Source organism: Onychostruthus taczanowskii, unplaced genomic scaffold (genome assembly GCF_017590055.1).
Source record: "Onychostruthus taczanowskii isolate IOZ18803 unplaced genomic scaffold, ASM1759005v1 scaffold15, whole genome shotgun sequence".
In the NCBI taxonomy this organism is placed as follows: Eukaryota; Metazoa; Chordata; class Aves; order Passeriformes; family Passeridae; genus Onychostruthus; species Onychostruthus taczanowskii.
This window is the reverse complement of record NW_024498685.1, coordinates 8,482,698-8,506,728: the sequence shown is the minus strand read 5'-3', so window position 1 is coordinate 8,506,728 and position 24,031 is coordinate 8,482,698. Positions and strand designations below refer to the sequence as shown.

The window sequence follows — 24,031 nt, the reverse complement described above, 5'->3', positions numbered from 1 at the left end:
ATATTTCAATGAGTAAATGGAGTTATTTCAATTGCTCCTGGAGCAGCTGGAAGATCTGCTGTTCCTGCGACATGCCTTCCCACTGCTGTGCTACCATAACTCTGGAAGTGGAAACTACAACTGTATCATTCCTCACCAGAGAGAGATGAGAAAGAAACTCCTAGCCTGCCTTCCATGCATTTCTCTGACCTTAGGATACCTTTGCATTGGCCTTGTCTCTAACTTAAGGCTACTTTTACACACCACCTTCAGTAGGACAGTACCAGTGATGTCATTGTTCAAATATTTCTGAACAGGTCACTGAATGCAAGTGAACAGAATTTAAAAACCAATCAAACCCAAAAAAATTTTTACCATTTACATTCAGAATATTGACAAAAGTAATTGTATTTAAATGCTGTATCCCCAACTAATCACAGAAACAACTTAAAAATATGGGACTTTATAAAAGCAATAAATTGTGGGGGTTTGTGTCCTTTAATAAATGTGTAGGAGTGGTGTGGTCAAACTTCCAGAAATAATCAATAGAAATTAAATTATTTGCACTAATTAAAGTAGAGTGTTTTTGCATGATTCCTACAGCTAGGGCTTTAAAAATAAAGTCAAGCATTGTATGACACACAACACCACTGCTAGGGCTGGCCTCCATTTATATGCTATAAACTCAAACTGGACAATGAAAATAAATTTTCCAGCACCATTTTACCTTATGCTGCTTTCAAAGCTCACATTTCAGTCCTTACTCATTCTTGGTGAGTCAGAAGCTTTTCAAGCTTTTAACATTTGTGTATCAAACCAGGCCAGAACTTCAATCACTGTGAGCAGTGACAAGGCATCAACGTTCCTCTGAACCATCATTACCACTCCCACGTCTGAAGAACTCTGCACAAGGGCTAAGGACTGGGTATAAATGTGAATATTCAGCTGAACTAAGCACACTGAAGCCAATTTTGCACCTCCTAAGGATCAATACTCATACACTACTTGGGATTTTAGAGACTGTCTTGGCAATGTTTGTCAGTCTGTGCCAAGGACACCGTGGTCTGCATTCACACTGCTGGCATCTGAAACGCCAAAGCCCTGAGTGCTTCTGTGACTGGGCCCAAGCTTTCTTAATACAAGCAATTAGGTGTCAGTACTGTTATAAAATACTCATATGATGTGATTAAAAAGACCCCTCAGTTTAAATCACCTTTGCTATGAGACACCTACACAGCACTGCACCAGCAGCTCAGAGTAACACAGAGGTGCAGTTATTTACTTGAGGGGGTTTTGCTTGTTTGTTTGACCAAAACTGCAACAATAAAAGAAAGCATAGGCAGTAATGACCTTTTGTTTACAGAGATATAATATTGCCTGATTTTATGCTTTACAGGATTTTGCTAACTGCAGCAGAGCTCAAAAATAATACCCAACAGTTTTTAAAATTCCTCTCCAAGAAAACAATAACATCCACATCTAACATCCATAACAGTGAACTTGGAGACACCAGGCAGGAAAGTATCTGGTTTGTTCCCATTTTTTATTTTATATTATATTTTATTTTATTTATAGCCCATTGCTAACAGAAGCACACCCAAACACACATTTAATAAGTGCCCTTAATGGCAGCCATGTAGCTCTTTCTGTCTTAATGATTGGTCTGTAATGAAATATTTGAAAGCACTGAGCTGCCTCACAATACACTTTGCACATAAATGCAAATCAATAAGAAATATGAGCACTGTCTTTCAGACAGCTTCAGGTCACCATACAGCCTCCTGTATTTTGTTTTGCTTGGTTTTTCAATAGTTGTTAATGATGACTGCTTACAGCAGACTGGTAATGATTTTCAAGCTCTCTCTTTTCTCCTCACTATATCCATTTCCAATGCTCTAGACTAAATTAATTGATATTCTTAAATTTTATGAGTATACTGGTGAATTTTAGCACTCAGTGTTGTCCTTTCAGAGGACAGAACTGAAGGAATATTTTTCTGTATGTCTTTCAGCCACCAGGGACAATTGCTGGGACTGAAGTGCCCCTATGCCTGTATGTCTTTCAGCCACCAGGGACAATTGCTGGGACTGAAGCACCCCTATGCCACAGAATCACAGAATCAGTGAGGTTGGAAAAGACATTTGGGAATCCTGAGTCCAACTGTTAAGTTCTGAACATCAAATCAGATTTGGGGGTCTGGAACAGGGTGAATCAGACCAGATCTCTCACAACACCAGTTCTGAAAAGGTCTTTGGATGCTGGAATCAGGGTGGAGGAGTGAAAGTCTCACTGCGTCTGGTTTAATCATATTTTAGGTTCTAGATCTTCCTTCTCAGTTTTGCACTTATCAAAACCAGCACGAGCTCCTGAACTATAAAATCAGGGAAAGTGGCTGCACTGCTTCTGTAGGGAACCCTCCAAGCACTGTTCTAAACAAAACAGCTTCAGGGCTGAATGGTCAGTCTCAGTGCACAAGACCAGGCTTTATGAGAAGTGCTGGACCAGTTAATAAATAACACAGGGAGATTTTGTTTCAAATGACAGGCTCTCAACACTCTTCAATAAAAAAAAAACAACTGAACAAGTACAAAATAAATTAAAGCAGAGTGGATAATTTAGATAATCCAATCTCTGCTCTGAATAGGATCTCTGGATCTCCTGAGATTATTTCTATGACTTCTAACTGTGGTTTCTAATTCTGAAAACTTGGCAGAGAAGGCCAGACATCAGGAGGAACATCTCACATTACTGAATATGTCTAATGAGGACAGAGAGTAGAATTGAAAAATAACAAGTTCATCAAGACCAAACTGGAATTGTGGCTTTATCTTCGAGGATTTATCCATTTAGTGGGAGATTTGACTTCATGGTTTCCTTTTACAGCACAGAGCCACAGCTTTGCTCCAGGGAGCTGTGATTGTTTAGAGAATCCTTCTTTCACTGAGGAACAGGTTCCTTGGAGAACCCTGATATGCCCAGGTTTCATGCTTGTGCACAGCTGAAACACTTTTTCATTTGCCTCCTTGTGTCACTGAGTCCATCTTGGTATCTATGAACAGTTTGAGTATGATGAAGGTTTTTTTCAGCTTTCTTCCTTTTTTTTTAACAAAGCATTCAGATTCTAAATTTCTAAATTTCATATTACCTAATGGGCAATCAATCTGCTTTTTAAAGATGCATATTGGGAGAAAAACTACAGATCCCAGTTTCTGAATATCTAGATGAAAAAGGTTTCTCATGTTAAGAAAAAGGTTAAGGTGAAAGACAGATTTAAAAGAACTTAATGAAAAAAACAGTTTCTAAAGACTGCTTCTATGGCAAATGTAAGTGTTGCAAGGAGGAAAGACAAGAGAAACAATTTATTGTGACACAGTAATAGTAATGCAACAGTAAATCATCTGCAGTCTCTGCTTGTCCTTTTCTCAACTCTTCTACCACGCCTTTCTCCTCCCTCTTCTTCCTAGGGAAGCTTGAATCCATCTTCCTTCTTCTAAATCCCACAATTTTAATCCTAAAGTTCACCATATTTTCTAACTGGTGTGTTTTTATCTTTTTTTCAGTAGAAAAACAACTAAAGGGAAGGTTCTGGTGTAATCAGTGCCATTCTTTCTCTGACGGCCAAACATAAATGATGGGGAATTTATATTAGAGAAGCCAGTCCTGACATTCTCCACCCTGAGCACTGTTCTGACTCCACCATTGGAAAAGGTTACTGGTAGACCAGGAAAAGCTCCAGAGGTTCATAATGTACTAAACATAGCTTCAGATGATGGCCAAAGAGAAGGAAAACCTTATGCAAATGGAATTATTAGAATTATGTTGCTTCATATTTGCATGGAAGAGACAGAGAATGTGAGAGTGGTTTGCTAAATCCTAACTGGCTTGGACAAAGTAGGTGGAGAGTCACTGTTTTTGTTTCATCCAGTAAGAGCAAAGGCAATCCAACTAAACCAGTGGAAGCCAAGTTGAAAAGGGAAAAGTCTTCCAGAAGGACACTGTGGGTGCTGAAAGCTCTCAGGGGATCACGGGAGGACTAGGGATCCTCATGCAACAGAATTCCACCAAGGGTGGCATGGGGACTGTGTTTGGATCAGGAAACCTGAGATGAAAGTGTTTTCAGAAGAATCTTTGACAAAATATCCCAAATAACTGTCTTGATTTATATAACACTTTGATTTAGCCTCTGGCTGCTAACACAGACACTGATGGACACCCAGTCTGACCCAGGGCAAACATTATTATGTTCTTATACTAGTAGTCAGGTCTTTGGTTTTTAATTTTATTTTTGTGAATGATATGTAATAGGGAAGAACTTGGTTTGCAGAAAGCAGGCTGGATGGCTTTGAGGTCATAATGTTTAAGAACACAGTTCTTTTCAAATGCAAACCTGATTTTGAATCAGTGAGAACTGGGTAAGTAGGGGAGTTCCTGGTGCTAATTACTCAGAATCATTTTCCAAGTATTAAATGTGGGTATTTGAAAGTTGTATGAGGAGGAAGAAGAGTTCAGTCCTAGCTGATGAAGAAAACATAAAATCAAAAATATTTTAGGAGTCAACATAACAACAGCTGCAATTTTCAGAAAGGGTTATTTCTGATTATGGTCAAACAGGAAAAAAAATCAATTAATATTTTTTTTTTTTAAGGAAGACCTTTGTTTTCTAATTAATTTAATTAATTTGAAAAATCTTTCCCTTTCATACAAATGCCGAATTACCTATACTTTATCTCATTGGTTAATGTGCTGCTTTCAGCCTAACCTCAGTGAGCAGAGCTGAAGAAAATTTAAAACAGCAGAAGAGTCTGGCAGGAGAGTGAACTGTTCTCCCAGATTCCCAAACTGAGGGTGTGCAAGTAGCTGGAACTTGGCAAAAATTCTGAAGCCATTCTGCATCTTCTGCAGCCTGCCTGGGGTCAGTGGTTTGTCTCCTACTTGACTGGTAGAAACCCAAGTAAAAAACATAGTGGACTGTCCACACTGGTCCTTGAGAACAAATAAACTGAATGTCCTTTCAGGACTATGAATTTGGGGGATCAGATATCTTCCTCATTTAAATTGGGATTAAATGACACAGTGCAGGTGGAACCGTGGTATTTTGTAACTACACAGGAAATGGTAACATTTCCTGCACAACAACATCTGCCTTTGAATACTTTTTTTTTTTTCTGGTAAATGCAAGCAATACTCAATCAAATGCTAACAAGGGTGTCAGTAAGCCAAAAGCCTCCCACTCCTGCACACACTTAAATTAAATCAAGCTCAGGGAAGACTGCAATGTTTGACTCTTGCTGAATTTGGAGGTTGTAACCAATTAAAGCCCTGGGTATATCTTATATTCTGCTGTAGGGCTCTGCTCTGCTTCTGCTGAAGTTGGAATTCAATCAACAATTGCTGTAAGATAGGAAGCTTCTCCAGTAAAATGCATTTTTTCTCACACAGAGTGATATATGTGACCATTCAATGGTCATTAGACTGGGCTCAGCTATTCTGCACCATGGTGGTTAAAAACACTTCAGGGTCAGTCTTTACTCCATTAAAAAGTTAATAAATAAGTTTTTATTAAGTTTGAATGTTCCACATGAAACAGCAAAAGGATATTATCCCTAGAGTGTTGGCTAGTAGTTAAATACTCTCAAAATCATGTGGTTTTAGGCAATATTGTCACCAACAGCCATGAAGAGATAAGTTGGCAGCATCTGCTGTACCTATCTGATGTAGTCACATCAAACATCAGCACACACCTGTGAGGTAAAATGACTTCCAGAAAGTGAAAGAATAGAAATTCATGGAAAAGTGTGAAAAAGTTTCCATCATGTTTTCGTAACAACTCTCCTGGATACAAAAGACTAGTCTGGACTGGTAACCACTTCAATGATCTGGGAAAACTTAAATTCACATCCTTATGTACTTACACAGGAGAACACAAGATGTAACAGACACCAATAATGAAATCAAGGAGATAACTACACACACTATATATGAGGCCATACAAATTTTGATATATTTAGGTGTATGAATGTATATACATAAAAGTAAATGCTAAAATGAACCACTTGATGATACGCACTATAATAGGGATTGCTTTTTTTTTTAAGTACCTTTTTTCCTACTATATTATAAGCAATTTGTACAATGGAGATTGACATGTTAAGTATCATTTCAGTAATTAGGTAATAACTGTGCCAGTTCCTCAGCAAATGTCTCCTCAGCTTGTTTTTGGCCAATTTTCTGATATTAATTTCTTACTCAAGCACTGTAAATAGCATTTATATGAAAGGAAACTGAAAGCAAAAAAACCCTTGGTCTTAAAATAAAAACTTCTTTTTTTTTCCTAGTTTATTCTTCTAGAAGTACAATGTTTAGATCTGTGGAATAAACCAGTGAGACTCATGGAGGAAAAGTTTATATTTCTATGTCTCCACTAGAAGATCACAAAAATTATAGAGGATAAACATGTCTTGACTTTCCTCTTTGCCAAGCTGCCACTTCTTTAAAGGGCCCAATGTATGCGTTATTTCTGATTCAGATCTTAGACAGTGTTTTGAAACCAGACTTCACATTTGAACCATAAGTATATTCCAATTCAGGAAAACAGCTGGCACAAAAATAGGAAATGCAGTATGTCATTATACTTCCCAGTCTTCCTTTGGATACTCCTGCTACTGGATCTAACTACATGGATTGATCTTAAAGAGTGACAGAAGGTCCCTCTGCTCTTTTAAATCTCTCCTTGGCTATACATTCACGTAAATGTAGTGAGAAAGGGGAGGGAAAAGGGAGAAAGTAGCCTCCAAATGTCATGCCAAGAAAAAGTTTTGCAAAAGCAGCCGCAGTGTCAGGGCAGTCACACACAAGCCCTTTACCTTCCTCCTCCAGCATTCATCCATTATTTTAAGCTTTACCCCATGAAAAGGCACAAACTCATTTGAAAGTCCACACTGAGCTTTTGCTGAGCTGTGAATTCAACTTTATAGCCAGTTTCAAACAGCTTTGGCAGAAGTTACATTAGTAGCAGGAGTTGTGCATGAAGCCAACTCCTGGCCAAGTGGGACCAAATATCCTGTTTTCCTCCTGGTCTGTATTTTTAGAAAGAGCAATGTGTTTTGCTGAAAATGTGTAGTAAGCTGAAAAATCAGCTTCATATTCATAGCTAACCAAGAAAAAAAAGAAATTTTACAATGTGAAACATAGATAAAGATTACTTTTACAGTTTCAGTTCTCCTGAAAGTAACACCTTGGTTTTCCTTCTGCCAGAATGAATTCACTGGGCATTTTCTCCAGGGAGACATAGAGCTGCAAGGGGTGAGTCTTCCACTCTTTTAAAATACTACATAGAAATGTCATTGAGGAACTTTCCTAAAGCTTCATGAGAAAAAAAAAAAAAAAAAAAAAAAATCACACCACTGTGCTAGAGGTACAAACAGAGAATGCAGTAATTGATACACTGATTAAAAGATTCCTTGAGGATTTTTTTTTTTAAGTTGTAGACTTGAATCTGTTTCTTCCACTCTGGAGACCAAGATTTCCTGTGTGCATTACACACAGGAACAATAAACACACAGTGTTTATTGTTTCAGAAACACACATCTAGAGAGACATTTTGTTTTGCAAATGATGCAATATAAAGACCTCGCTTTTCAGCCTTATTTAGACAAAAAATTAATGTAACTCCTAATTTTCTCATCTCATGCAGAATATCACTCTGCTTCTGTGCTCCAGGGCCCAGATTATACTCACTCTTAATCTCACTATCTGATCTCCCACAGGAAAATCCTGCACTAGAGCTGGAAATTGTTCCACAATTTAAGTCTGCTGTGTTCCTCTAATGATACTATCAGAGACTATCTTAACACACTCATTTTATGCCTTTTAGCATCACTTTGACACTGAGTAATCAAAAAAGTACATGAGATGGGGACAATACTAAATTAGTGGCAACTGATCCAAACCAAAGAATGAAAAAAACCCCTTGCTGACTCTGGATCGCAATTCACTCATGTATGCAGGGTAACAACAGATTGATTACTTTTTGGTCTCTTGGCACATTTATAGTTAAATTGCTTCATTTGTAACAGAACCAATATTTCTCATTATGTAAATTATAGTATTAAAAATATAATGATCTATAGTGGAAGTTAAACAAGAATACAACCTAGTATTCTGGATCTAGTCCAGTAGAGTTTTCAGCTCAAAATACATTGTGCAAATAAAGACACAGAAGCCCAACAATGTTGGGTCCCAGGGACCTTGGGCAGTCATCTCACTCCAGCTCAGTGGCAGGCTCAAATCCATTCTTGTACATCCAGACATTCCCAACAGGCGTACTGATACTTTTTAATGCTCATTAAAGTAAATCCACCACCTTTTTCACCTCTGCTTCTGAACTGGAATCCCTAATTTCCCATGTTCTAGAAAGGCTGTTTTTTGAGATGATCTTGTGCAGAAGCCTTTTTTAATTGCTGTAACTTAAGAAGCCCTTGATTTTGAAATGCAAAAATGTACAGAATCATTTGCTGTGCATGATGACGCAGGAGATGGCTGTGGAGGACTCTGAGCTGTCATGGGATTGCTGTGTCACAGAGCACCTTGGTGCATACAGAACCTGACAGGTTCTGATGCAGAACCTTCCACGCTGCAGGCAAGAAATACATCTTGATGGTTCCACAAAGTGGTTTGACTGTAGGTGATGTATGGCCAAGGAAAATCAGCTTAGCTGCACAGTATCTGCAGAGGACTGACTGAAGGAGTTGGTTCAGGGGCTGTCTACAGTCTGCCCAGAAAGAAAGAAAGAAAGCCAATGTAAAAGCTGTAATTCAGAAAATTAGCCTGAGAAGCACTTGGAGCATGAGCATATTGTGGAGCAAGGCCATGCTGCCAGAACAAGAGAAACTGCAGACACAGGTAAAGAAAAAAAGCCATCAGAAAGCAAATCCACACCGAGGCACAGGGATCCCTTACTTGCTAAATAACATCCAAGAGCAGAAAAGGTAAAGAAAAAAAGCCATCAGAAAGCAAATCCACCAAGGCACAGGGATCCCTTACTTGCTAAGTAACATCCAAGAGCAGAAGGAGAACTGAACCAGGGGGGAAAAAATTGTTAAGTATTCATAATTTTGCCAAAATCTGTATATTTCTAAAGCTAGTTAAAAGATAAATGCTTTTGTGATCTTTACAAAATTGATGTTTACTGCTTGTTACAATGAAAAATTCCCTAAGAGAGAAACAGCAAACAAGGTGTTCAATGCCCACAAGTCTCCTGGAGAAAGGATAGGAAATATATGCACTCACCACTGAAGAAAATGTAACATACTTATGTAATGGTAATGGAATTTGCCAGTCTGCTGGGAAAAAATGGGTTCTCATTTGTAAAAATTTCCTCTGCCTAGCCCAGTGCTTGTTCAAGGATGGGCTGATTGTGGAAATGCACCCCCATAAACCCAAAGATGGTGAGTCCTGCGTCCACTACAACTGTGGAGGAGAGCAGTTACACCCTGGATTTAGTGCCACACCTACACCTGGCTCACTGATGCTCACACTCCATGTCCATATTGCTAGAATTCAAAATGAAGATCCATCCAAGGGACTGATCCCAGATAGCCTGATGGGGAAACACTTGGCTTGGCACAATTATTTTCACAACCTATAGATTAATCTGAGTACTTAAATTCTGCTTGCAAGCTCCTAACTAACATTGCTCACTGCAGAATTTCTAATTACAAGTATTACCATTTCTAATCTCCTGAAGCTCTGCCTGCTGTGTCTGCATCTGAGTCATCACATTAAAAGCCCTCTGTTTTTTCAGTGCATTCTTCTCAGGCCTTCAAATATTCATAAACTAAAATAAGAAAACTGAAGGATAACAGTAGGTCTGAGTAGGGTGATGATATATTACAAGTTAAATTTAAGGCTTTTTTGTAGTGGGGGACACCTGAGAACTAATTTGGGGTTAACATAGGCAGCTCTCTGAAAATACTGAAATTTTCTGATCACACAACAAAGAACCTGAGCCGAAGGACAGAAAGAACAAGAACGAAAGAACAAAAGAAAGAAAGGTGGAGATCACCAACAAATTTGGATTAAACACAGAGACTAGAGTGCCACTATAATAAATAAGACACACTCCCTTATCCTGGAGCTCCCTGCTCTTTTCCAGCCTTTGGAGTCCTCTGCATACCACTCAAGAGACACTCACACCAGCTTTTAGGTGCTCCCAAATCCAACAAACAATGAAGTCATATGGAACAGAAAGCACAAAGTACTTTTGGAATTTGTGACAGTAAAGCCTTATGGTACAAAAATGCACTAAGGGAAATGCAATTTAATTCTGGCTCAAATCAATAGAGTCTAACTGCAGGGAGAATTTTAATGTTATTACACAGTTCATCCATGGCTGAATTTGTCTTAGTGGATTGTTAATGTTCTTTCTAAAACAAACAGGCCAGGTAATTTTTCTCCTTTTTTACCTTGGCAAGCTCCTTCCATTACATCTCCACATCTCTCTGAAAAAAGACACATCATTATTAGTTTTGAAATCTATAAAGCTAAAAACCCCTACAGTAGGGAAGAGGAACAGCAGAAAATTATACTTCACATGAGTAAAATACAGACTGCCAAGAGGAAAAATATTTTGTCAGTGTTGGGCTGTGGATTTGGAGTGCCAAAATTATTAAGGTCAGAAGGCTGTAGTGAGTAACATCTACTCTGTGCACAATCCTGCATCCACTGTACACAGCACTGATCAAAGGCACACAACAAGGAGATCATCCTTCAAAGAGGAAAGAAGAGAACCTGTGAAAAGGAACTGGCCAGGTCCTCCACTATCAAGACAGAAATGCCTGATCCTTCCAGGACAGGCCTTCCTGACCGGGAGGGATCTGAGAGCTCCTGCAGTGCCTCTGTGTTGCAGACGCCTTAGGAACAACGCTGCCACTTCCACTCCCCACCTGCAGGACTCAGGATGACCCAGCCACCTCTGGGGACAGGGAACACTGGATAAAATCATACCTACTCACTTGTCCTGACCCTGCCTCAGTCCTTGCTGAAGTGATTTCCAGCACTGGAAGTGGAACATTCGGTCACCAAAGCAGCTTTACACAAGTCCTGCCTGGAGCCTCATCCTGGACTAACCACGGGTGCTGCCTTCAGGAACCACCTATCCGGCAGCTGACAACCCAAGAAAGGAAGCTCAGTCCAGATGACTAGAAAACTGACCTCTGGTGAAGAAGGAAAAACTAGGGCAAAAGATCAGTCTGGGAAATCTCATTTGTCCTCATGCAGCCTGTAAATATACAACTGCTGAAATGGAGGGATAGGGTAAGGCTGTTTTGACATGCTTTAATTGGGCATCTCTGTAGCTAAATAAAACTTTAGCTATTATTTGAGTTAACCTTGGATTTCTTGGTTTTATTGGTCTTGTTTTAGAAAAGCAAGGTTGTGACTTCAAGATTACTTACACATGCTTTCAAGATTTAAACCAGTTTACTATTCCCATCTGTAGAGAAGTAACAGAGGAAGGAATTCAAAATTCTTAATAAAAACAATGAATATATCCAATGAATAATAATAATAATGTTTACTTGTGTCCTTCCTGTCCCTAATCCCACCTCTTTCCTCTGCCTGTAAGATCCAACATTGTCACAGGTGTATAACATATTCCAGCTCATGCAAACAAAATGAGCACAAAGAACACAAAAAATACACAGAAGATTTGAATCATCATTCACAAATGACACTAACAAATCGTCTTCCAAGTGAGCTTGATTTTCACTGGCACTTTGCTTACCTATTATGCCAGGTGGATTTTTGGGTTTTGGTCACACAGAAGTTTTGAGTCATCATTCACAAATGACACTAACAAATCATCTTCCAAGTTATTTGAGCTTTATTTTCATTGGCACTTTGCTTATCTATTATGCCAGGTGGATTTTTGGAGTTTGGTCCTCCAGTTGTTACTAGGGAGTCACATGGACACTGCTGTTCAACATTTACACTGCGTTGTCTTCCCCTGACACATTCCTCTTCCTTTTCTCTTTTCCCAGTTCATGTCACTCTTTGTTCTGCCTGTGCCAAGGGTCCAGGCACACAACAACCCAGTGGGCCCTGCCTGGAGGCAGTAAGGATGGCAGCACAGCAGCAGGGCTCTGTGTAGCAAAGTCTGCTGCAAAGTCAATTGCGTGCCCAGGTGCCACTTGGATGGGATCAGAGAATTCCTCTCTCATCCTTAAGAAATCTCACTGAAGACTGAGACACTCAGGAAGCTCCTAAAACTCACCTGTGGCAGCTTGGGACTGCAAATTGATGGAATTTGCTTTGATAAAGAAAAGTCTTGAACTGCAATGTAGCGGTCTTTTAATAGGGTTTGAAGACCTTTTGGGACTGCAAATTGATGGAATTTGCTTTGATAAAGAAAAGAGGCTTGAACTGCAATGTAGCAGTCTTTTAATAGGGTTTGAAGACCCCTTTGGTCATTTACAGAGGGGTGTAAAGCAGCCCTTTGCATAAAAAACCCATCTTTTCTAAGTGCCCAGTTTTAACTAACAATGCCTGCATTAACCACCACATGCTCTTAAAACCTTAATTCCAAGCAAGAGAGCTTTTCCTGTGTGTGCAGTCCAAAAATTTTCCCATGCAACTGTGAATATCAGGACTATAAATTTGAGCATAGCAGTAATATGACTTCCTCAGACCTTCTGAGCCTTTTGTTACCTCCTCCCAGACCCCTCAGGCCATGCTGAAAGCCATTGATCTGGTTATATTCTTTTCCATGGAGAAGTGAAAAAGCACCAGTAATAAACTGAGTCCTAATGATGCCCATTTCTTCCCAAAGAATTCCTGAACCACTAATGAATTATACCACATCTCTTCCTTTATAAAATACCCAGATATTACTTTGATTGTTACTAATGTAGAGGACACAGAGAACTAGGTTTGGGAATATCAACAGAGACAAAACTTGTAGCCATACATGTATTTTCCAACCTTGCAGAAAAAGTTGGTGTCAGAGGCAGGAACTGAGTCAAAACTACAGAGAAATTAGTTTATAAGAAATATGGATCTGGAAAACCCATATCCAGTGGAAAACATTATTGAATTAAGGATACTTTTACAAGACTGTGATTCTATAATTTTAATAAATTTCAGGTGGGATAAATTCTGCCAATGTACCTTAACTGAGGCAAAGAATCAGAACAATTAAACTGAAATTCACTCCAACTTCTTTTCTAGACACTTCACTGTTATTTACATATTGTTCTGAAAGGATCTTTAAGTATCTGTGCTTTCCTTGCCTAAAGTCAGGAAAGCTAATGAGTGAAAGCTGATTTTTTCAACTGTTATGCCAAATCAGAAATTATTTTGGACTCTAGCTGGAGATACAAGTGTGTGAATTACAACAGTCCCATTCTCATTCACATGCATAACAACACAGCACCTACTAACATCACTGGAAAGAAAAATGAGCTTGGAAAAGGAGTGTTTTCTTCAGCCAAAATAAGATCATGTAAATCTGCTGCCCATAATAGCTGTAAGCAAAGCAACACCAGTGGAGGATTTTTTACTTTAGATGTTCAAAATTACAACTGAAGTAATACCTGCACAGCCATTGAAAAAAGTAAGATAATTAACATGATTTTAAAGGTGATTTTCCTATTTGCTCCTTGCAGCCTAAAAAGTGTAGCTACATGGCCCTGTCTTTGAGAGGCTCCATGGCTACCCTCACTCCTTCATGTTTGATTCCCAACGACAGACTTTCAAAACTTAGCCATATTCATTTCTGCTAATTAAATTGGAATATTTACTAAAACCTGAGCTAGCAGCTCTAAACCCTGTGTGCTGAGGAGGGGGAGCAGAGGCTTCTTGGCAGCTGGCATTTTATTACGAGCCATTCCAAAAGCCTAACAGATCATGCATTTCCTAAGACACTGTGAACTACATGCCTTCAGAAGAAATTGTAATAGCTACTGAGGTTTGGGTTTGCTTGTACATTGTATTCTCTGCTTTCCAGGGAGATGGATGCAGCATTTGATAAATCCTCTCTGTGCCATATGAATTCAGATGGTGGCTGACAGGGTAGTTTTAGAAGGAAGATTTATCTCAAAGTATGTTTCCATGTTTACACAGTCAGAATCATTTTTCACATCCACCTTTAACCATTATTCCTCCCTGGCAGTAGAAGTCGGGTTCTTAATTATATCAAATTTTTCATTGTAATGAAAGGAAACATAAAGATCCTTGTGAACACACTCACATTTATAACTTATTTACAATGTGTTTTCAGAGTTCCAATAATTCATGGTGCTAACCGTGGAAGACTCCACACACTAGCTGTAGTATTAATCCTTTGAAAAATTATTAGCCAAACTAGGAATTTTATTAGTTAGCTTTTCATGTTAGATGTGCTCTGATGGGATTTCACTATATCAATGCTTACTTCATGTCCTGACAATTTTTCTAACTAGCCTAAGATATCATTGTATTAGATGATGATTTACTCATTCTATTAAGCCTTGACATGAAATGCATTTAATGCTAAATTAGTTCTTTCTTAAAAAGACATTCCTCCTGACAGAGAAAAAAACCTTGTTCCAATTAAGAGACAAAAGATCTGAAGGATAATATATTAATTACTGTATAATAATATGTATTATAATACAATGTATTATAATATAATGATGTATTAATTGTCCACCCTTTTCATGAAAAAAACACTTTTCTTTTTTAATATGATGACAAGCTGCTTTTGAGGAAAAACTCACAACAGAGCCTATGGATCTGTAAGTTTTCCTGCCAAAGAACATAATGTTGCAGGAAAGTCTAAGTGCCCCTTTTGAGTTTTGTTTCTATATAAAAAGGATCAGTTGTCGTTAGCAAGGCCATAAGAAGTTAGAAGTCAAATTCTTCACATCCTGGGCAAGCCCATCAGGTGCATGTTTGCACTGGACTCAAGACTTGCTCAGGTATCACAATAAACCAAGGCCCCAACATGCAGAAAGTGGGGCAGAGCTCAGCTGTGGTATCAGTGATGGACATCAGTGTGCTATCAATGACAGGCAGGATTCTGCACACATTCTCAAAGACAAGGGCTTTAGCAAACATGGATCAAATGAAAACACTATTTCCAATCACACTACTCTTTTTTTTTTAAATTAAAAACTCCTGACTGCCACTGGGAACTTGCCTAGGTCTGAATGACTGGATTCATATATGTTGATCATACTACTGCAGCCAGGTCCACTTGTGCTATGACTAAAAACATAATGAAAATGAATTTCTGTAATGAAATCAGTAAAAATCACAGTTACTTGTAAATTGTTTTCCTAAGTGACAGAAATAAGTGGCTACTACAATTGCATTAATTGCATCACTTTACTGAGGAAAATATTACTGGCTTCTTGTTTCAGGCTGTTGGCATGTAGATTCACATTTCTTTTTATCAAAGAAAATATGGGTCAGTAACTTTTCAATCTTAAAAAAAAACATAGAATGCTATGAAGTGTCTGGCAAGGTATTTATCTTCCTATGAAACTAAGGTTTGGAAAGGAGGCTTTCATATCCTGCTGTATAACTTCTACTTTTGAGTGATGGTTTCCCAACAACAGATATCTGACCTTGCTCTTCATTGGTTGATTATGTAAAACATAACTTGCTGCCAGACTGCTTGTATAATGAGATTTTGTTTGAACACTGAATTTCTGAAGACCTAAGGACTCACTTCCCCTTCTGCATATTTTGGCATGAACACCTCAAAATCAAGTACAAGAAACACAGATCCTTGTATGCGCTCTTTGCATCCCCAGATGGGATAGACACACCTGTAGCCACGACAAAGTAAGGGTATAAGATCTGATTTGTACAAAGTCAGACATACTGTCACAGAACATAATCACATTATCAGCATTTAAGGATAATTAGAGCAGCCTCTTGCTACTGAATAAATCACTACAACTCCACTGATACACTAATTTACAGCTCTCAGTGCCCTGTTCATTCTCTTTTGATCAATTATGTCACAGAAACTTCTCACTTATAATTCTTTCCTCTGATCCTGGTTTACCCTCACAACCATGAACATTTGATAATGCATGCAGACCAGATCAACAGATAATTCCAGTAATTTATGATGGATGTTAATCTGGTCTAGACTCAGAAATGACACCTATTAAACCAAATCAGTTTCTAATTCAATTTATTTCAATTGGAGCAGCAAGAACAGAGATTGGTCTAAGAATAGCTAATATCATGTTGGCTTCATTCAGTTTAAAGAATGTCTGCACAACAGGATTGCAGGGAGTTTATTAAATTGATTTAGAAGCCAATTTATTTCAACCAGTACTATTTGTGCATAGGCCAGGCTACAGAGACAAGTGCAAACTGCAAAATGCACCATTAATTGTCATAATTACTGCTCCCTGAAAGTAAAGAAGTAATTAGTTTGAATAAAGTTTTCATTTGTCAATGAACAGCACACATGCAACTATAAAGCTAACAAACAGTGCTTTGTTTACACTGTAGTTTTCCCTAGGCAGCTGTTATGCCATTAGTGATGAAATGTCATTGTTGCATTACAGTCTTAGTGTGAAAATGTTAAAATGTAAATATATTTAAACGTCTTGGGGATATTGTGATTATTGCTAATTTTTACTTCTATTGCAACATGGATGGAAACACCTTCACTTTCCATTTGCAACCTTGTTTCCCCCCTTTCTTTCATTTTAGGTTTTTAGATGCCAGAAGAATTTAATGCTTACTAATGTCAATAGGCATACTAAGAAATTAGTCGTTTCTTTTCAATATAAAACCTACAGATTGGTAAATTCTGTCGTGATAAAAGACTGAGATTACTCCCTTTCCATCCTAATCATCCACAACCAGCTAAAGACATCTGAGTAGTGACTGAAGATATGTGTAAACTGAATGATATTCAAAAGTTTCCAGTGCTAATTCCCAGGAAAAAAAGCAGGACTCAAGTTTCCTGGCATGAATGTAGTCCCCTTAGTAAGAGTGACCTGAGTTTGAAAAGAGGGAAAATGGTTTTTGATTTGGAGTATATCAGAAAATAGCCAGATTAGAAAGCCCTTTTCTTCTCTTTTCTTCTGGTCACTGGGATGTAATCATGATGTCATCTGTGAGTAAGAAAATATTTCTGTGAAACACTGCTCCACACTTCCCAAGCCTTCAAATCATTTTTGACCAGGAAATTGGAAGAGATTGCTGAAAAACTAATTTTGTGCCTCTTTCTCCATAATATACAGGAAGTCACTGAACAGTGGTGATCAGAGGCCACTGAAGTGTAAATGTCACTAGAACAACCTGGACAGATGGATCTTTTCATGGAGAGATTAGACCATGGTTGTGTGTCCTGGGGAGGGAGGCAGACAGGACTTGTGAGCACACACAATGTCTCTGGGTTCAGAGAGAAAAGTGGGTCTTGTTCCTTGCTCAAGGTTCTCAGCTCTCCTGTGGGAGCATTTTTTTGACTGCCATATTCAGAAAATGCAAGGCTTTCTAAACAAGCTCTAGGACAGTCTTAGAGACGAACAGCTCTTCCCATCAGTCACAACATTCCCTCTTTCCTTTCCTTCTTCCTCCTCTCAGGAACTGCATCTTTCCCAAGATTCCTTCCAGTGCAAGACAGGTCCCAAGGCTGTTCCCTCCATCCCCCACACCTCCCAGCTCTAATCCCAGGAGCTGCAGAGTTTGTGGCTGCCATGTGTCTTGAATATCTAACATACTCTGCAGTCTTGCTGCTTTTCAAGAATCTGATTAATTACTTAAAGTTTACAAAGCACGTTGAGGATGAAAGGAACTCTAATATCAATGGTAAGTATCATGGTTATTTCCTTCTCTGGCTTCTGGCTTCCCTCTCTTTGTCCTGATAGACAGAAATTAGTGGCCACATGAATTTTGATCTATGAACAAAAAATTGCATTTGGCCTGTGGAATTCAGCAGAACGGGACCCACACACCCAGTGTACTGTCACACTGAGGAGGCTCACATTTAATTTCTGTATTCATATTCTCATGTGGTGGCCAAGACTATTTCCAGATAGGCATAACATTTCAGTGACATGAATTTAACAACAAAACACTGCTGCTGGTTTTACTAGTATTGTTTTCACACCTGAGTGGGGACAAGAATTAATTCCATGCTCTTTAGGGGCTGGTCAAGGAGGACACATAGGTTCCCACCAGCACACAAAAGCAAATCTTGGTCCAAACAGCCTTCAAAGCAACTGAAATAATCTGAAAGATTTAGGGATGAGTCAGGGAGGTACAACACAGATATACTATCACCAAGAACAAGGGAGCCACAAAATGATGTGAAAAACAAAGGAAGAACTTTTAAGAGAATTTAGCAAAACTCTCACTTGTCAGTGAACACCTTGTCCTAGGAAAGGCAGCTGAAGGGATTAAAATGATTCCTACCCAAAAATGCAGTGTCCTCATCAGAAAAAGACAATGTAGTTTATTCATGCTGTTTAATTCTAGTTCCCTTGAAGAACAGCCTGCAATCCATATGTGAAACATGAAAGAGACAAACTTCTCCATGATTGCTATGACGACTTTAACTCACTTGGAAATTACACTAAGTTTACATTTCTTTTCACAGAATATATAATTCACTTCGACTAAGAAATACCCTTTCTCTAAATTTCAGTCTTACTCCAAGACTTTCCAAACATAGGATTAAAGAGAGATATTGCTCCTTGCAAAATAAACACTTGCTGTGAGGCTCTAAATGAGAATTTACTTAAACCAACCCGGCTTTGAGCTTCCCTCAAGACTTCCGACTTCCCTCAGGTAGTCTGGCACAGTTTCCTGATAGCTACTGAATGAGTGGGAAAATGTCAAATTTCAAAAAAAAAAAAAAAAAAGAAAAGACAACAATAGCAAGTGGATTCTAAATACACAGCAGGCTGCAACACAGGTGCCAACATTAGCAATAAGTGAATGAACTAGTGTTTTCACATGTCAAGGTACCGCTTGCTTGCAGTTTTACTGCAAGTTGAAGAGGTGATTAGCAGGTAGGGCTGCTCTTGCTGAGTTCAGTTATAAGAAGACCCTGGTGGATACACAAATAATTTTGGTATTACTGCACATGCAAGGCACACTCAGCTTGCTTAGAGCCCAAAGCCTTACCTTTTGGAGACATAAATCACTCCCCTGGCACTATACTTAGACCCAGGGCTGCTAAAATATACACAGACAATCCCTGACTACCTCTAAGATGTTTCACAATTTAAGTTCAGCAAGAGTTTCAGTCTGTAGTATCCCACAATAAGCTCTTCTGAATCAGATGGAAAACCATGTTCCAGATGTATCTTTAAAGAATCCAGTTAAAACTCCTGCTGCAGGAGAGTTGACATTTTGCACCATTAAACACATTAGTCTTTTAAGAAGTTCCAGGCAACACAGATGAAATTCAGAGTTCTATCTGCACGAAGGCAAGGAGGATGCAGGCATTTAGGGGACCTTTCTGTTTGATTATGAGCACAGTGCAGTTCCTAAATGACAAGTGCTTGTGGATTTGCTTGTGTAGAGTTTTATCTGTCCTTGGTAATTGGGAGCAGAAGTCCATCTGCCAGAATGTGTTTGGTGAATCTCTTTGCAGGCTGCCATTTGTGAGCAAGGTCATACACAGCCCCCTCAGTGACCCCTCCCTAAAACCATCTGTAGAACCTTCCAGCTGTTCCTTTCTCTGACTCACCCTCCAGTTATCCTTAAGGAGAGAATCCCTGCACATATCTACACATATATGTATGCATGTGCAGCCATGAGGAAGATGAGGGGGTCAAGAAGGCATCCCCTTAACAAAGCAGCCTGGCCTTTTTCTGTTGAAGAAATGCCCAGGCAGCAAATTCCCACCTGCCATGGGGGCTCTGCTGCAGCAGCAATACAACCAGCAGTCTGCCTTTTCCCCCTTCTGCTTCCCCTTCCTCTTCACTTCATTCCTTCTAGGGCTGTCCAGCTTGAGAATTCATCCTCTGGGTTGAAGAGGGATAAAATGATGAAGGGAAGTAAAAGATAAAATAGCTCAGTGAACAACCTTCCAAGAATGTATTGGTGTAAAATTCTGCTCTTAATTACAGTATTATTAAGGACACACTGGAAGATACTATAAGAACAATTCTTTCTGAACACTTCAATAAATGAGCAGGGCTTTCCTTTTCCTACTTCAGAGTGGTCTTTATTAACTTGTTAAACATTTTAATTGTTTCTAATGTTTCATCTAAGAAGAATCTTATAGTGGAGAAAAACTGTTGGGCTGGATTTTCCTTGAGTAATTCTCAATGGAAATTCTCATTAGCGATCTGACCTTACATTTAAAGAACTGCAAGGGAAAAAGTAGAATTAATTAGTCACATTATTTTTCCTCCAGCATATTTTAAAAATTAGCAACTGGAGCATGAAGGAGAAGGGGGCTCATCCTGCAGCCCTTTCACACAGTAGCTGTTGCACTAATGACTCTGGGAATGCAAACAGGGAGAGCAGCATCAGACCCTGAAGCATCAGACAGGCATAAGCCAGGCCTGTGGAGGCACAGCTCAAGCCTCTTGCTGCTGTATCCCGAGCACTCCTTCACCACTGGAGTCAATGGGAACACTTGAGGCATTTTATGGGTACCAGACTGAAAATTGTCAGTGCTCTATGGCATGTGGACTCACCTCAGCAGCCCTCCCAAGAGCACAGGCACTGGCTCCCACCCGGACACACTAGCTCCATGCCCGCACAATGCAGGTGATTTGAGCTGTGTCCTACCATCCCACTCCAGAGTAACACAGCTGAGAAGTCCTGAATATCTAATCCATAGGCAACTGTACTTCAAGTCTCTCTTTATTTGCATACCTATCCTGAGGCATCATTTATCATGAGAACTACTCAGTACACATGATTTTAGTGTTTTATGCTCCTGACATTTCACCATTCTGGTAACTACATCTCAAACCATGATCTGAGCCTCACAACTCAGTTGTTCTGTCTGCTCACTCCTAGCTCACATGTATGGAAACACCTTCTATCCTTCAAAAATCATCAGTTTTGAGATTTTTATCTGTCATTTCAGTCTCACTGCTATTAGACAGATGGAATACAACTTCATGGCAAAACAACAAACCAAACACAAAAAAAGTTTGCAACAGCCATCCATATCGAACAAAATACCCTGTGTGAAGATCATAAAAGAAAGATTAATCTAAAGTCATCATTTCAGAATGTCTGACTCCAGCTATCTACTATCAAGGAAAGAAGACTGACAAAAAACAACTGCAATCAAATATTCTAATTACCTATTTTTCCTTCCTCTCTGTGGTGAACCTGTTTTGTATTTCTTTCTTGCCACTAGCAGTTTTATTCACAATTTTGAAGAAACACATATTTGTTGTCTGAGATCATATCTGGCCAATTATCAAAATGCAAAGAATAGTTACAGAATTAAGAAAAAAATCTATTCCCTCTGAGAAACAGGAAGACAAGACAGATGTTATTAATCAGTCTAATTCCACTCACACAAAAAGAAATGCATAATTTACACCAAACCAGAATGTGGTTCATGATTTTAAATTAAGATCCTGCTTATTTAATAACTTATTGCAGAGCTCCAAGATTACAAAGCCACTCTATCCTTATTTTTTTTTCTATTTACTGATAAATATGTTTCCTTAAAGCAACTGTTACAGTTAAAATCTTAAAACCTGCTTAGGTCTAAAGTTCTTACTTCCTGCCAGGAATGTCTGAAAGGAGTCAGAATATTCATCTTCTTGAATAGGTCTCCTGGGAATATATCAGTGTTTTTCCTGAATAGCATGCTGGCTGTGGAATTTGATAATCTTTGGCATTTTCAGCATTTCACATAAAGCATCATTTTTAAGGAGTGCCTCATTTTACCCCAGCTTCAAAATGTTTGGAAAGGACCAAGAACCAGTTCTACCTTTACCCTAAAGACAAATTATTTTCTCTTCATTCTCTATCATTAATAAAGGTAGGATTTGTAAAAGAGCTGTTTAAAGGAACGCTATTGATATGAAGTCTTCCATTTGTTGGCTGCGTATCAACGTTTTTGAAAGCTGGTTATAGGTTCTGCATCTCTTCTCACAGATTGTTTTGTATATTCAGTCCTGTGCTGTCTGGTCTTGGCTGCCACTCAATCATAGAACTGATTGTTTTGGAAAAGACCTCTAAGGTCATGGAGTCCAACTGTTCACCAAACACTGCCATGTTCACCACTGAACCATGTCCCCAAGTGCCACATCTACATTTATACGTACCCACTGTCCTGGGCAGCCTGTTCAATGCTTGACAAACACTTCCATGAAGAAATTTCTCTCAGTATTCAATCTAAGCCCTCTCAGGCACAGCTTGAGGCAGTTTCCTCTTGTCCTGTCCCTTGTTCCCTGGGAGCAGAGCCCGACTCCCACCTGGCTGCCCCCTCCTGTCAGGGAGTTGTGGAGAGCCAGAACATCCACCTGAGCCCCCTCAGCTGTTCCTCACAAGATTTGCTCTCTAGGCCCTTCCCCAGCACCACTGCCTTTCTCTGGACATGCTCCAGCCACTCTGTGCCCTTCTTGTAATGAGAGGCCCAAACTGGACACAGGACTCAAGGTGTGTCACCAGTGCCAGCACAAGGGACAGTCACTGCCCAGGCCCTGTGGCCACACCGTGGCTGGGGCAGCCCAGGTGCCACTGGCCTCTTGTCCACCTGGGCTCACCTCCAGTTGCTGTCACCAGTACCTCCAGGGCCTTTCCCAGATTTCCAGCTGCTCATCCTCCAGCCTGGAGCTGTAGAGGATTTGTGTGACCTAAGGGCAGGACCCGACACTTGGCCTTGTTGAACCTCAGACCACTGGCCTCATGTTGCCATCTTATTGCAAAGGTTTTGTACCTTCTTGGTGATTTCTCATGGGCAGCTCCTCACAGCACTGACTCCTTCTTCTTCTCAGTACAACTAACAAAGTCCATCTAACTTCTCCACCAGCCAACCTACTCTTTTACAATACCCATCCTAACTGGATCTAGCTGTGACCTCTTCCTAATTCTTGATAATTAGCACAGCTGTAACTCCTTAGGGGTGAGATTACCTTCATCACTATCTCTATTCTCCTACATTCCACGCATCCACAGCCTCATCCTGTCGAGATCCTTCTGCAGAGCCCTCCTGCCCTACAGCAACAATTGTACATTCCAGAGTTTCCTCTCAAGCATGCAGCTGTCCATCCTACTGAAACAAAAACATCTCATCTTCTACAAAGTCATACTTCTAAGAAGTCACAAGACAGAAAAGGGTCTGAAGTTCAAAGATTTCATGGTCAGCAGGGATTGTTTATTCTCACCTTCTACCACCTGAGCAAACATCAGTGCCACTAAAGAATTCCTGTATCTGCTAAATAACTTCCCATTGGGCTCTAGCTCTAATTTCCAAGCAACTGGCACAAATTCATGGTTCTCTGGTTGCACCAGCAACCCACAGGTGCTCTGGAAATCATACTTCACAAAAGTGTTTTCAGCTTGAAAACAACAAGAAGTTTTTTATCTGCTGAAGCCCCAAAGTGCTTAGGTTTCATCATGGTAGGTGGGACAATAAGGTATGGGGAGGACTGTCAAGTGATTTTTAGGAAGATGTTCAGTCTCTAAGGCAATGTTCAGAGGTAAATACCTTATCCTGCAGTCAGAGCTCAAAGACAGAGACTTTGCTCACTCAGGAATGGGACCCAGAGTTTTGGCTTATTTGGCCATTGATGCACTCTGAACTGAAGTTCTCTTGTGTTGTCAGAAATTCTCCTGCTACTCAGCTGCACCCAAGGATTGAACTGTTTGTCATCACCTTCCATATATTTCACCACAATCCATGTATTTCAGACTAATGACAAAACTCAGCAGTCTTGCTTTACGCAAATTAAGACACTAAATGTATTTCATTGCATTCTAATTGTATTGTAAGTTCATGTTTTAGTGTTTTTTTTCCCATATTCACCTTTATTCCCTTTTAGCTGATCCAATTTATTAATTTATCAGCTGTCTTGAAACATAATGCAGCCACAGTGAATTTCATTTAATGCAA

The 24,031-nt window shown here is 39.4% G+C and overlaps 1 protein-coding gene across 1 annotated transcript in view; it reads right to left on the bottom strand.

The window, feature by feature from the left end:
• The window catches only part of PHF21B (PHD finger protein 21B), a 160,410-nt gene that overhangs the window by 84,433 nt on the left and 51,946 nt on the right, over positions 1–24,031 (bottom strand). The window lies entirely within an intron of this gene.